This window comes from Ambystoma mexicanum, chromosome 4q, assembly GCF_040938575.1.
Source record: "Ambystoma mexicanum isolate Mex_15411 chromosome 4q, UKY_AmexF1_1, whole genome shotgun sequence".
In the NCBI taxonomy this organism is placed as follows: Eukaryota; Metazoa; Chordata; class Amphibia; order Caudata; family Ambystomatidae; genus Ambystoma; species Ambystoma mexicanum.
Window position 1 is genome coordinate 1,011,684,330 of NC_090928.1, and position 12,669 is coordinate 1,011,696,998.

The following is a 12,669-nucleotide window of genomic DNA, read 5'->3' on the forward strand; positions in this document are numbered from 1 at the left end:
TGTACATCCCACGCAAGGCATTGACTTTGGAGAAGTGCTGGGTTGAAATTACTTACAAGGTACCTATATATAGTCTCTTCACCTCCATTATCCATTCAGAGCATGCCCTTAATGGCCAATTAGACCCTGATTCCCATTTTGTAAAAGAACATTTAAAACCAAGGTCCTGATTTACAAAGCATTTTTGAATGTGACTTTCCCTTTCTAAAACTCCTTTGAAAATCAGGCCCCGAGTATATTAAAAAAACTTGAAATTAAATTGAAGAACAATGCCAACCGTATTTGAAACCTTGAAGAATGCTGGGGAACCAGTTACTTGTGGTCTCTTTGAAAAGGGATTTCATGTACAGTTGTGCTGGACTGCAAATATTGGGATGGGACAAAGCCTGATTTGCAAATGGTCTTTGCACTATAGAAATGGCATGGCAGGCTCGCAAACGATGGTTTGGAGGGAAGCCAAGACCAATGCAAGTAAATATGCAACTACTTTTCAGCTTTTCAACCGGACAAACAGTTCCAAAAGATTCTAGAGTGTAGGGCCAGAGATATAAAGAATCGGGAACCTTAGAGGCAAAGTGCAGATGATAAACCTTTTCTTGATGTCGGTTCAGCGAAACGGGCAAGGACATTTTACCGGCAAAGGTGACATCTGCATTTTAAGACAAATGGATCGACAACACAGCAATATGTAGACATATGCAAATATACGCCCCATCCAGATAATCACAACGGTGCATGGGGGCCGAGGCAGAAATGGGCAACGCAATGACTACATGACAATGACAATGACGCATAGCCTAAATTCAGACATTTCTGAGGTATACAAGAAGGCAGGCCATTAGCAAGAGATCATGGCAGACAGGTTACAGTACTATGTCCTTATAAAGTAAGAAACACCTGTATGTGGGATGTACATCCTTGTAGGATTGCTGTCAGGCACTCACACTGGCAGTAAGGATCTACCAACAGTGATAAAAGCAATCATCGAAAAATATATTTCCCTATTTTTCCAGCAGTGAAATAAATGTCACCATGGGTGAAGAAACTTCTGCCAGTAGTACACAAAACACGGGTCATAGCACATTTCAATGTTAAGGGCAGCATCAGGGGAGCACTCAACTCTCTTGCCATAGATGGGTACACTGAAGCAGGATTGTGCACTTTTTTAAGATACAGTTCAGAGCTTGTTTTATATTAATTTGCAATTCCATAAATTGTTTGCTGCATTTAGTTCTATAAAATATATTACCAATGCACATACTTTTTAATGCTTGTAATTTATTGTTCCACCAGGGGAAAACTGGTAAAGTGGATTTTAACACCAGGCAAAATGTCACCCTCTGGTAATAGGTATTACTTAATGCCAATAATTGCTGTTTCAAACCAGTGTTGTTATTGAGCTGGCCCTGCGGTTATGAGTCCCATTAGGGTTGTTCAACTACAGGCATCGAGGGACGGAATCCTGACGGGTTTTCAGTATATCCCTCATTAATATTCATGAGAAAAAAGGTGCATACATTTAGAACCATTTTATGAAAATATATCTCAAGAAGATTAATGAGGGTTATCCCGATAACCCGTCAGGATTCCGGCCAACGAAGGCGGTAGTTAGACAACTCTACATTAAACTCTCTTACATCAAACATAATCGAAGTTGTATAATTATTATCTTCATCAAGTCAAGCCCCAGCGCAGAAACTGTGCAGCCCCTTGTTGGTTCATTTAGCAGACAGACTGTCCACGTCGGCGCCTCAGATGGCAACATCGGACAGTGGGTTGTCATACTGCCCGGCTAGATATGCACACCCCTTTTTGTCTGCACACCCAACAGAAGATCCATGTTAATTATGATTTTTCTGCCATGTCTAACTGCCCTTGTTTACACTATGGAAGATAATATATAACCTGCATTGTAGCCAGTATGGCACAGAGTGTCACGCCCCTTAGGAAGCACTGGTCGCTATGGTGCCGTTGGGCCAGAAGGTACGCAGCGTCCATTTTCTCACCCAAGATGGCGACTACAGCGTTTGGTAGCAGTCTAGCTGTTGTTTATCCGCACGGCAACCTGACTCCTCTCTCTCAGCCGAACGCTGCATATCAGTCTTGTTTGTCAACAAGCAGGCACGTTGCTACTCCAGCATATCAACGCTACGTAAGTTCGGACCTAGGCTGTCCCTTTCTGTCCTTACAATACTATAGTGTTTATTGACCTTCTCTTCTGTTTCCTTGCCAGCTATCCCTATACCCATGTCATAGGATAGATGCCGCGGAACATTCATCAGCAGATTGAACGTTATCTCCTTCTAGGGACACTTCTGGGGTTTCTCAGCTATCCGAACTGGAACTTCCCTCGGTCACATCCGAGGTACAGGGACCGGGTAGGGTAATTCTGTTTTCCTCTGATCGGAGAGATTAGTTCTAAATTTATTTTCTTCCTTCCTCAAGCTAAAATCTCACTTCCGTAAAACAGTGATCTACTTAACTGAAACACAGTTCAGTAGGCAATCCGATTCCTCTAACAGGTACTTCTTTTTGTCTGAGACCCACGTACCTTTGCTTCCAGTATCTGCCCATAGTCACCCCCTCTTTTTCCTGTTTAGTGAATCCTTCCGAAGGCTGAATCCCCGATCTTTGGCATGACCATTGCCCAGCCCGCTACAGGTGCTTGTTCCATCTTGCTTCCCTCTTGCATTTGATTTCTCTGTGAGTTTAACTACCCATTACCTTTGCCTAATGTGTCTCTTACTTTTCTGACATTAGACTACACAAAGAAGGCTGACGAGGGAGCAGACGCGCAGGGTTTTCTTCCCACTCAAGGGTTTCCCTGGGAATTCTCTTCTTTTCCAGGGCTTTTGCCACGGGAAAGAAGGGAGAACCCAGTGGGATTCATTTCAGCTATTTCATACCTGGTATCCAGTTTCAAGTAGATTCAAGAGACCTTCTTTGCGGGTGAGTCCACTCTAAGGTTTCGTTCCTTGTCACCACCAGTGAAGTTTATTGTTTACCATCATAATTTACAATTGTTTAACAGTTAGCAATGCCCAAAAAGAATAAACAAGAACCTTTTTTAGGGAAGTGGTGTGACTGGGAGTGAAGCCTTAAGTTGCTTCTTTATTAAGGATAGTTCAAGATGGACCCGGCTCAACAGCAACAACTGCTGACGGCGGTTTAGTCCTTAACCGCAGAGGTTCAATCTTTAAAACAGGAGAATGCTATCCTACGCCAACATGTGGGGAGAGCCCCCAGTTGTTCAGAGCTACCCCCGGGACCTATTCCCGAGGTCTCTATGACGGCGATCCTCATAGGCTAAAGGCTTTCATAGAAGCCTGCATGGTACCATTTTCATTCAAGGCTGCCTTCTTTCACAGTGGTAGGGATAAGGTTGGTCACATGATCTCTCATCTAACCGGGCCAGCCTTAGCTTGGGCTACTCCCCTAGTAACTAATAATAACCCCTTATTGGATTCTTATCCGGCCTTTCTAAATAGCCTTAGGAGTATGTTCAACAGACAAGAAATCACTGTTTCCGCTCAAGAACAACTCTTAGACTTTAAGCAAGGGTCACAGGACGTATTGTCCTATATCACTAGGCTCAAAAAGTTGGCCGCAGGTACTTCCTGGGCAGATGATGCCCTCATTACTCTTTTTAGAAGAGGCCTTACTGAAGAGTTAAAAGATGAGGTGTCTCATGTACCTCGCCCCCCCAATCTTGCAGAACTAATCTCTATGGTGATGCAAATGGATTACAGCATGCAGGAAAGACATAGAGAGCGTCGTAGACCCAGGAATCCACAAGCTACCTCTGACTTCACTCCCATTCCAACAAGGGCTTCTGTTGAGGAACCGATGCAGATAGGAACCACACGAGGACGTCTAACTCTGGATGAACGTAACAGACGCCGTCAAAATAACCTTTGTATGTATTGTGGGGCTAAGGATCACTCAGTTCAGAACTGTCCGTTTATTCCAGTGAAGAGGTCGGGAAATGCTCATTCTCTACCGTGAGGGGATCTACGGATTGGGAATTAAAGAACGGTTCCTCATGGTTGCTTATACCTTCTCAAGTTGCTGATATTCCTGATTTGTCAATGATCGTTCTACACATTACTCTTCAGTGGGATACTGTCGAGCACGTGGATGTGTCCGCCTTGATCGACAGTGGCACAGCTGGCAACTTTATAGATCTACAGTGGACTCAGCAAGTGGGTATTCCATCTTCATTAAAGACACTAGCCATAACAGTTGAGTCAGTTGATGGTAGTCCATTGGTTTCTGGACCTATTACCAGACAGACTCAACCTCTTCTGTTGCAAATTGCTTCCCACCGCGAACCTGTCACGTTCGACATTATCCGGACCGCCCATTATCCAATAATACTTGGTTTACCTTGGCTCAGGATTCATAATCCGTACATAAACTGGACGACAGGAACCATCTTTATGGGGTCTGAATATTGTACCACACACTGTCTTTCGAACGGAGCTCTAGGATTTCAAGCTGGTCCTTCTGCGCAAGACCCTAGGTCAAAGCCCACAATGCGGAACTTTATTCAGAGCATTCCTGAGATCTATCAACCCTTTAACAGAGAGTTTTCAAACACAGAATACGCTGAGCTCCCACCTCACCGGAGGGATGATTGCTCTATCGAATTGGTGCCAGATGCTCCTATCCCATTTGGGCGCATGTATATTCTATCCTCCCAGGAAAAGGAGGTCCTAAAGGAATACCTTCAAAAGAATCTGTGCCATGGTCTTACAGCAGAGTCCACTTCTCCAGCGGGAGCGTCTTTATTTTTTGTTCCAAAAAAGGATACAAGAGAACTTCAACCTTGTATAGACTATCGTGGATTGAATAAGATTACAATCGCCGATAGGTATCCAATGCCCTTGATCCTGGACATAATTGAAGCTATTGAGGGTGCCACTATTTTTACTAAATTGGATCTCCGCTGAGCTTACCACCTTATCTGTATCCGAGCTGGCGACGAATGGAAGACGGCATTCCGAACACCATTTGGGCATTTCTAATATCAAGTCATGCCCTTTGGCCTCTCTAATGCCCCCGCCGTCTTCCAGCGTTTCATGGACCACATCTTCTCCGACCTCCTTCTCCATTCGGTGATCGTTTACTTAGACGATATTCTAATCTTCTCCCCATCCTATTCTCAACACACCCGACATGCCTTAGAGGTACTCCAAAGACTTTCCAACAATCACCTGTACTGTAATTTGGATAAATGTGAATTCCACAAGGATAAGGTGGCATATCTCGGTTACATTCTTTCCAAACACGGAACCTCCATGGATCCCCGAAAGGTTTCTGCTATATCCGAATGGGTTACTCCTGGAAGCGTCAAGGATCTTCAGAGATTTCTCGGGTTCGCCAATTTTTACCAGCGCTTTATTCCTAACTATTCGGAGGAGATCTTATCTATGGCCGCGCTTCTGAAGAAAGGAGGGCAATTCCTTTGGACGGATGAGGCTCAACTGGCCTTCGATAAGCTCAAGATGCGCTTTATTTCTGGTCCGATCCTTATTACCCCTGATCAAACTAAGAGGTTTATAGTGGAATCGGACACTTCCCACCATGCATTACAAGCCGTTCTTTTACAGGAGAACCAACAGGGAATTGAGTGTCCGGTGGATTACATGTCAAAAACGCTCTCACCCTCCGAAAGAAATTATACAGTCCTCGAAAAGGAACTGCTGGCTATCAAGCGTGCTTTTGAGGAATGGCGGCATTTACTACTTGGTGCCTGTCATGCTGCTGAAGTCTGGACAGGCCATAGTAACCTTCGAGACCTCCAGTATGCCCAGACTCGAAATAATAGACAAGCCCGCTGGGCACATTTCTTCTCCCCTTATGAGATAACTTTCACCTTCATACCTGGCAGAGTCAACTTGAAGGCCGACACCTTGTCAAGAAAAGATTCTACGTTATCTAATCCTTTCAGGTCAGAGCCAATATTTCCCAGGGCTCCCTTTCTGCAAGTAGTGACAACCTTTCTACAGTCTATATCAGAAGCTACAACCTTGTTTCTTAGAAATAAACCCACAGCACTGGATGAATTGAAGCTAGTAATGTCCCAGTGTTGTGCATACCGGGAGAAACTATTGTTCTTACCATCAGAAGATCTGAAGAGAGTGATATTGCAATTGTGCCATGACTCATGTCTCGCAGGACACTGTGGAATCGCTAATACCAAATAACTGGTCCAACGTCATTTTTGGTGCCCCGAATGGGTTCAGGATATCCGGGACTATGTCGCGGCTTGTTCGATTTGTCTACAGACTAAGTCCCCGCGCACAGCTCCCAGGGTTTCCTTTCTAACATGCCTGTACCAGTTCGTCCTTAGCAATTCATTTCTACCGACTTTGTGGTTGACTTACCGGTTTCCGAAGGGTGTACCACGATTATGGTGGTCATGGACTACTTTACAAAGTTGGCCCATTTCGTTCCGCTTCCTCAGGTTCCCACGGCGGCTCAAATGGCAAGAATCTTCATCGCCCGAATCTTCTCCCTTCATGGACTCCCTGACACCATAGTATCGGATCGAGGGCCCCAGTACACCTCTCGATACTGGCATCAGATCTGTTCTTATCTAAAGATCAAGAGGGCCCTGAGCTCCGGATTCCACCCGCATACCAATGGCCAGACAGAGTGTCTCAATCAGACATTGGAGGGATACTTACGCTGCTACATTTCGGCTTCCCAAGACAATTGGTGCGAGTTATTGGCCTTGGCTGAATTCGCCTATAATAACTCAAGACATTCTGCTCTGCAGACCAGCCATTTCGGTGCTCTTACGGATTTCATCCGATCTGTTGCCTTGTGGGTTTGTCCTCTCCATCTAGATTTCCAGATGTCGATAGTTTGCTCCTCAGCATCCAAGAGTGTCAACGCTCCGCTCGTGCCTCTCTTCTTTCCGCACAAGAACGCATCAAGAACTCTGCAGATCGTCGCCGCTCCCCGGCATCGCTGCTGGCCCCAGGGGATTTCGTACGATTGGCATCTCGCTTCTTACCCTGCCATCTGGTTCCATTTAAATTGTCACCAAAGTATTTTGGTCCTTTCCCTATTCTTCAGAAAGTGGGTTCCGCTGCCTTTCGGCTTCGGCTCCCTGCCTCATGGTCTCAGATCCATCCTGTCTTTCATGTCTCCCAACTGAAGGAGGACGTGGCAGACTGAATTGCTAGAAGCCGAGGTTCCCGGCCTCCTCCAGTCTCTACACCTTCGGGTCCTGAATATGAGGTGGCTGGTAGTTGTGACTCCAGGATTTTTCGGGGTCGTCTTCAGTATCTGGTTGACTGACGGGGTTATTCCCCCGCCGACTGTTCTTGGGAGCCTGCGTTTGCTGTGCATGCCCCTCATTTGATTCATCGCTTCTATCGTTTTCATCCCGGTAAACCGGGTGCCCCGGCCCTTCGGAGGGGGAATACTGTCATGCCCCTTAGGAAACGCTGGTCCCTATGGTGCCGTTGGGCCAGAAGGTACGCGGCATCCATTTTTTCACCCAAGATGGCGACTACAGCATTTGGTAGCAGTCTAGCTGTTGTTTATCCGTACGGCAACCTAACTCCTCCCTCTCAGCCGAACACCACATATCAGTCTCATTTGCCAACAAGCAGGCGCGTTGCTACTCCAGCATATCAACGCTACATAAGTTCGGACCTAGGCTGTCCCTTTCTGTCCTTACAATACTATAGTGTTTATTGACCTTGTCTTCTGTTTCCTTGCCAGATATCCCTAACCCCATGTCATAGGGTAGATACCGCGGAACCTTCATCAGCAGATCGAACGTTATCTCCTTCTAGGGACGCTTCCGGGGATTCTAGGCTATCCAAACTGGAACTTCCCTCGGTCACATCCGAGGTACAGGGACCGGGTAGGGTAATTCTGTTTTCCTCTGTTCGGAAAGATCACTTCTAAATTTATTTTCTTCCTTCCTCAAGCTAAAATCTCACTTCCGTAAAACAGTGATCTACTTAACTGAACCACAGTTCAGCAGGCAATCCGATTCCTCTAACAGGTACTTCTTTTTGTCTGAGACCCACGTACCTTTGCTTCCAGTATCTCTGCCCATAGTCACCCCCTCTTTTTCCTGTTTAGTGAATCCTTCCGAAAGCTGAATCCCCGGTCTTTGGCATAACCATTGCCCAGCCCGCTACAGGTGCTTGCTCCATCTTGCTTCCCTCTTGCATTTGATTTCTCTGTGAGTTTAACTACCCATTACCTTTGCCTAATGTGTCTCTTACTTTTCTGACATTAGACTACACGATACTCCCTACCTTGAGGTGCCACAACTAGAAGACATCAGAAGGCTGACGAGGGAGCAGACGCGCCGGGTTTTCTTCCCACTCGAGGGTTTCCCTGAGAGTTCTCTTCTTTTCCAGGGCTTTTGCCACAGGAAGGAAGGGAGAACCCAGTGGGATTCATTTCAGCTACTTCCTACCTGGTATCCGGTTTCAAGTAGATTCAAGAGACCTTCTTTGCGGCTGAGTCCACTCTAAGGTTTCGTTTCTTGTCACTGAAGTTTATTGTTTACCATCATAATTTACAATTGTTTAACACAGAGAGGATGCTGCTACACATTCTACCAAACAATTCACCGCTCTGTAGACACCGATGCCCACCCCCGCCTCTCCCGCATGCCATGCTTTAACTTGCCCTACTGTGTAGGACGTACACAAATTCATTGCACCTGTTCTTATGGCTGGTCTGATAGCTCAGTTATGAAACACTTCCCTTCTCAGCTTTCCCGTCCATCCTTCCTTTTTAAAAAATTCCACAGGTTATTCTGATGTTTTTTCATATACTTAATATGCTGCCCCTGGCGCCTTGAGTTATGTGTCTGATTCTTAGGGCGTATTTTATTGTTACTATTTAGCTCTGGTGCCTTTCTGGGTTTTATATGTACGGATGGTTTACGTTTTAATATGCAGCCTGAGTGGCGGCCCAGACGGGCGCAGTATAAATCAAAGGCTGATTGACTGATTTTAAAAACAAGAATATGCAGCAAATATGTATCTTCCTTTTCCCGCGTTTTAACTCTACTCAACCCAGAGATGTGCCTTCAGTGCAAAAACGAAAGCTGTATTCAATATTTAGCTTTAGAGTAAACGATCTTTGAAACGTTCTCTTTTTATATTAAAAAAACAAAGCCTTTTGTTGACAGCCAGCTTTTGCCTTGTCTAAGTCCCTCGGCAAACGAAAGACTTTTCTGTTTTTATGCGGAAATGCACAGGTTTTCAAACCTCTCTGCCCATCACTTCCCGTGTCAACTGGCTGGAGTTCAATGTCAATTTCCTGGAGGAGCCCGCCTGCTCCTTCTGCTTCTGACTCATCATCGCTGTCCGGGGCCATGTAGCTGCCAAGCGGAGACACCGCTTACACGCCGATTACAGAAATAGATGCCACCAGCTATCTGTTGTGACATCCAGAAGCAAAGACCGTCAGTGGCGCCAGGTCATTTTCAAAGAGTGAACCGTGGCTCTAGCTCCTGGTGGGACGACATCTCGAGAGGGGAAAAGGGGAACGGGGATCCCGGAAACTGCTCTGTAATTGAAGGTATAGAATATGAAAAGATGGACAAATAAGCATTTCTAATGGAACATTTTACGTACGTGAAACAGTTAACAGCGGAGATGTCTCGCAATTAACGATCAGTTTTAAAGAACGTCAATGTTTTTATGTATAAAAATGAGCGCAGTTCTAGCTCCAGTGGCGTTTCTAGGGGCAGGGGGGGCTGAGAGGTCTATAGCCCCTGGTGTTTTGGTCGTATCCCTGGATAGTAGCCAAAAGGCTATAGCTAGCCCCGAATCCCGGCAGTCTCGACATTAGCTTAGCCCCTGATCTTTTCCAGATTTAGCAACACCCCTGCTCGGATCAGTGAGGTGCTTCATGCACACTATTTATTGTGAATTGGAATGGTCTCCCTTGAACTTTTAGGCTGACCATGAACCACCTGCACTTCCATTGCTTGTTAAAAATTCTGCTCTTTCATTAGTCCCCTAGATTGATATGGCACTACTGTGACTTTCCTTGCGGCAAGGTGCCTTTGGGTGTATGGGCGTGTTATAAATCTGAGTAACATAACATAACGTATTTACTGTACAGGGAGCAACTAAAATATCAGGCGTGGTGTTATTGCACATTTTGTGGCTGAAGAACTGTCAATGAAAGGCTGGTTATCCTAAAGGGCTGACAGCAAATCCGACATGGGCATCACAATAGAGGGATATGATATGATATGATAGGTTATTTATAACACGCTTAATACCCAGAGCTTTCTAAGCCCGGACACGGGGATCGAACCTGTGATTCTCCGCGTTGTCTTGCTTCCAAGGTGATCACGCTGCCCCTGATCAATCCTCCCAGGATGACTTCTGATTCAAAGTGGGAGGGATTAAGCCCTCCCTAGCCAGGGTCTTGTACCAGTTGCTAAACAGGCATGCACCAATATAGATGCTTTTGCAGCCGACCACACAAGAAAGCATGCCATTTCTGTTTTGTGCACTGGCTGCAACATGCTTCATAATGCTGCACAAGGGTTTCTACATGTGCGGGGTGGGGGTGAGGGGTGCTAATGACACTGGGTTAAACAAATCACGAGAGGATGGAAAGGAGATATTTGAACATGTATTTGGAAGAGTATTATTGGTCACGCCGTACAATATTTTTTTTCACATCTAAATTACACATACTTACACTTTGAGAAACAGAAGGCAAAAGTCCCCCTGCCACCCCCCTTAAAATCACACACTTTTTTGGGGGAAATGGCAATCCAAGATTATAACACAGCTCTCCTGGCTTTCGCATGGCCAATTCAATTACATGGCCAAACCTTTGGCCATGTCCTTGGTTCAGAAACATGACCCGACGGCCCACCCCTCCCTATCTAGGTCATGATAGACAATGTTTGTGAGGTTATTGAAGCTTTCATATTCAATTGAAACACTCATTATGATGCAGGTCACTTTTTAGTCTCTCTCCTTCATTTTCTTTTGCATGATCAGAAATGCAGCCGGGGATGCCAGAGACGGCGGCCACGTGCATTGCTTACATTGTCTGTGTTTTAGGGCAAAGTGAAATATATCATCTGCATTTTAATGATGGATTCTTTTCATCTAGAAACTGGTAAAAAAGTTTCTCAGTGGAAATTCTCGTACTGGTAGAACTAAAAAGAACGGAAGGATACCAATTCACCCTCCCAGCCCACCTCTTATGCAAAAAAAGGTAAAATGCTACCTAGCAATTCATCACCGCTTAATATATTGAAAAGGGTTTTGTCATTTATCTACCCAGAAGTATGCATTCTTTCCCACTCTTTCATTAATTTTTTTTTGGACGGGCCTAGCATGTAATATGCTAACACGAACATTATCCGATGGAGTGTGCAGGCTGCATTTGAATATACAAGGGTGAAGGCTCAAGAAACTGGCCATTTCAGCAAAGCACAGACGATCTGCATTTGAAATGCGTGATGAAAAGAAATGTGCATTTTTTTAAATCAGAAAGATGCATCAAATCATATGCTGGTCAGACACCTAACATACATCAGTGTCTGGGGTGCACACCTGGTGCTCATGCATGCCAGGATTCCGGTTAGTCGAAGAAATGTCTTTCACCATGACAACTTCTTTAAGGGTACTTAAGATGAATTTGCAAACAAGGTGAGAATACATGTTGATTCATGTGTAAGGTAAAGAGACATGTAGATGGGACAACAGTGGTTCATTTCATTTCAAAGGTGTCTGGATGGGAAAACACACAGGATGTTCATACCCTACCTTTTCATGCATTACCCATTTCCCTGAGACTTTGTACAGTTTGCACCCAAGTCGCAAAAATGCGAGAAGGATATTTGCAAAGAGGAGCAAGTAAACGATGTCTACCAGCGACAGATTGGATGTGAGGGAAGAGTACCTCTCAATACTCTTACTTTGCAAATGCAAAATGTTTGTCTCGTGGAGTTGCAATGGATGTGCAATTTCAACAAGAGTTGCAAGATGGTGTAACCCGATTCATAAAATAAGAAACACCCCTCTTTTTCAAACTGCTGTGTGTCATGCCAGCAGAATTTTGAAAAATGTTTCCATGAACAAGTATCACTTTCCCTAAGTTTTATGTTACCCCTTTCAAGAGAAAATGTGATGTTTAGTTCACTTTCATATCCCCGTGTTATTTATTACTTTCTGGGACTTGTGCCTGTTTTGTTTCTGAATCAGACACATTTTCATTGGGATTGTGCTGCAGTTTGAAAAATGTTCTAGGCCACCGTTTGTGTTTCTTTGTTACTCACAATACTTATCGTAATTTGAGGTTGATCGTGGGTGTAATTTGCGCCTACCACAGTTTTCAACCGCAAATGGATTTCTTTGAGATTTGGGGGCCGGGTCGTTGATTTGTATAGCACTAGTGGTCGGAGGGACACTAAATTAGCCCGAAACCTGTAGGAGCAGAATGATGCGTAGGGACTCACATGCTAGTGCTTGGTAATACATTGGTTTTCAATGTCAATACTTTAGTCACATATCTCTGTACAATTAATATTGTACCTTGCTTTTGCGTAGTATCAACGTATGATAAAATAGGCTTTATTACACAGCAAGATTACACTGGTCTGTGGTAGTGGCCCTGTAGTTATGGTTAAGTTGCTCAACCCATAGG

General features: G+C 44.8%; 1 long non-coding RNA gene across 1 annotated transcript in view; it reads left to right on the forward strand.

The window, feature by feature from the left end:
• The first annotated feature begins 9,323 nt into the window (after nt 1-9,323).
• The window catches only part of LOC138467139 (uncharacterized), a 214,164-nt gene continuing 210,818 nt past the window's right edge, over nt 9,324-12,669 (forward strand). The window contains exon 1 of the long non-coding RNA XR_011268068.1: nt 9,324-9,567. This is a non-coding gene — a long non-coding RNA (uncharacterized lncRNA). The remainder of the gene's footprint in view (nt 9,568-12,669) is intronic.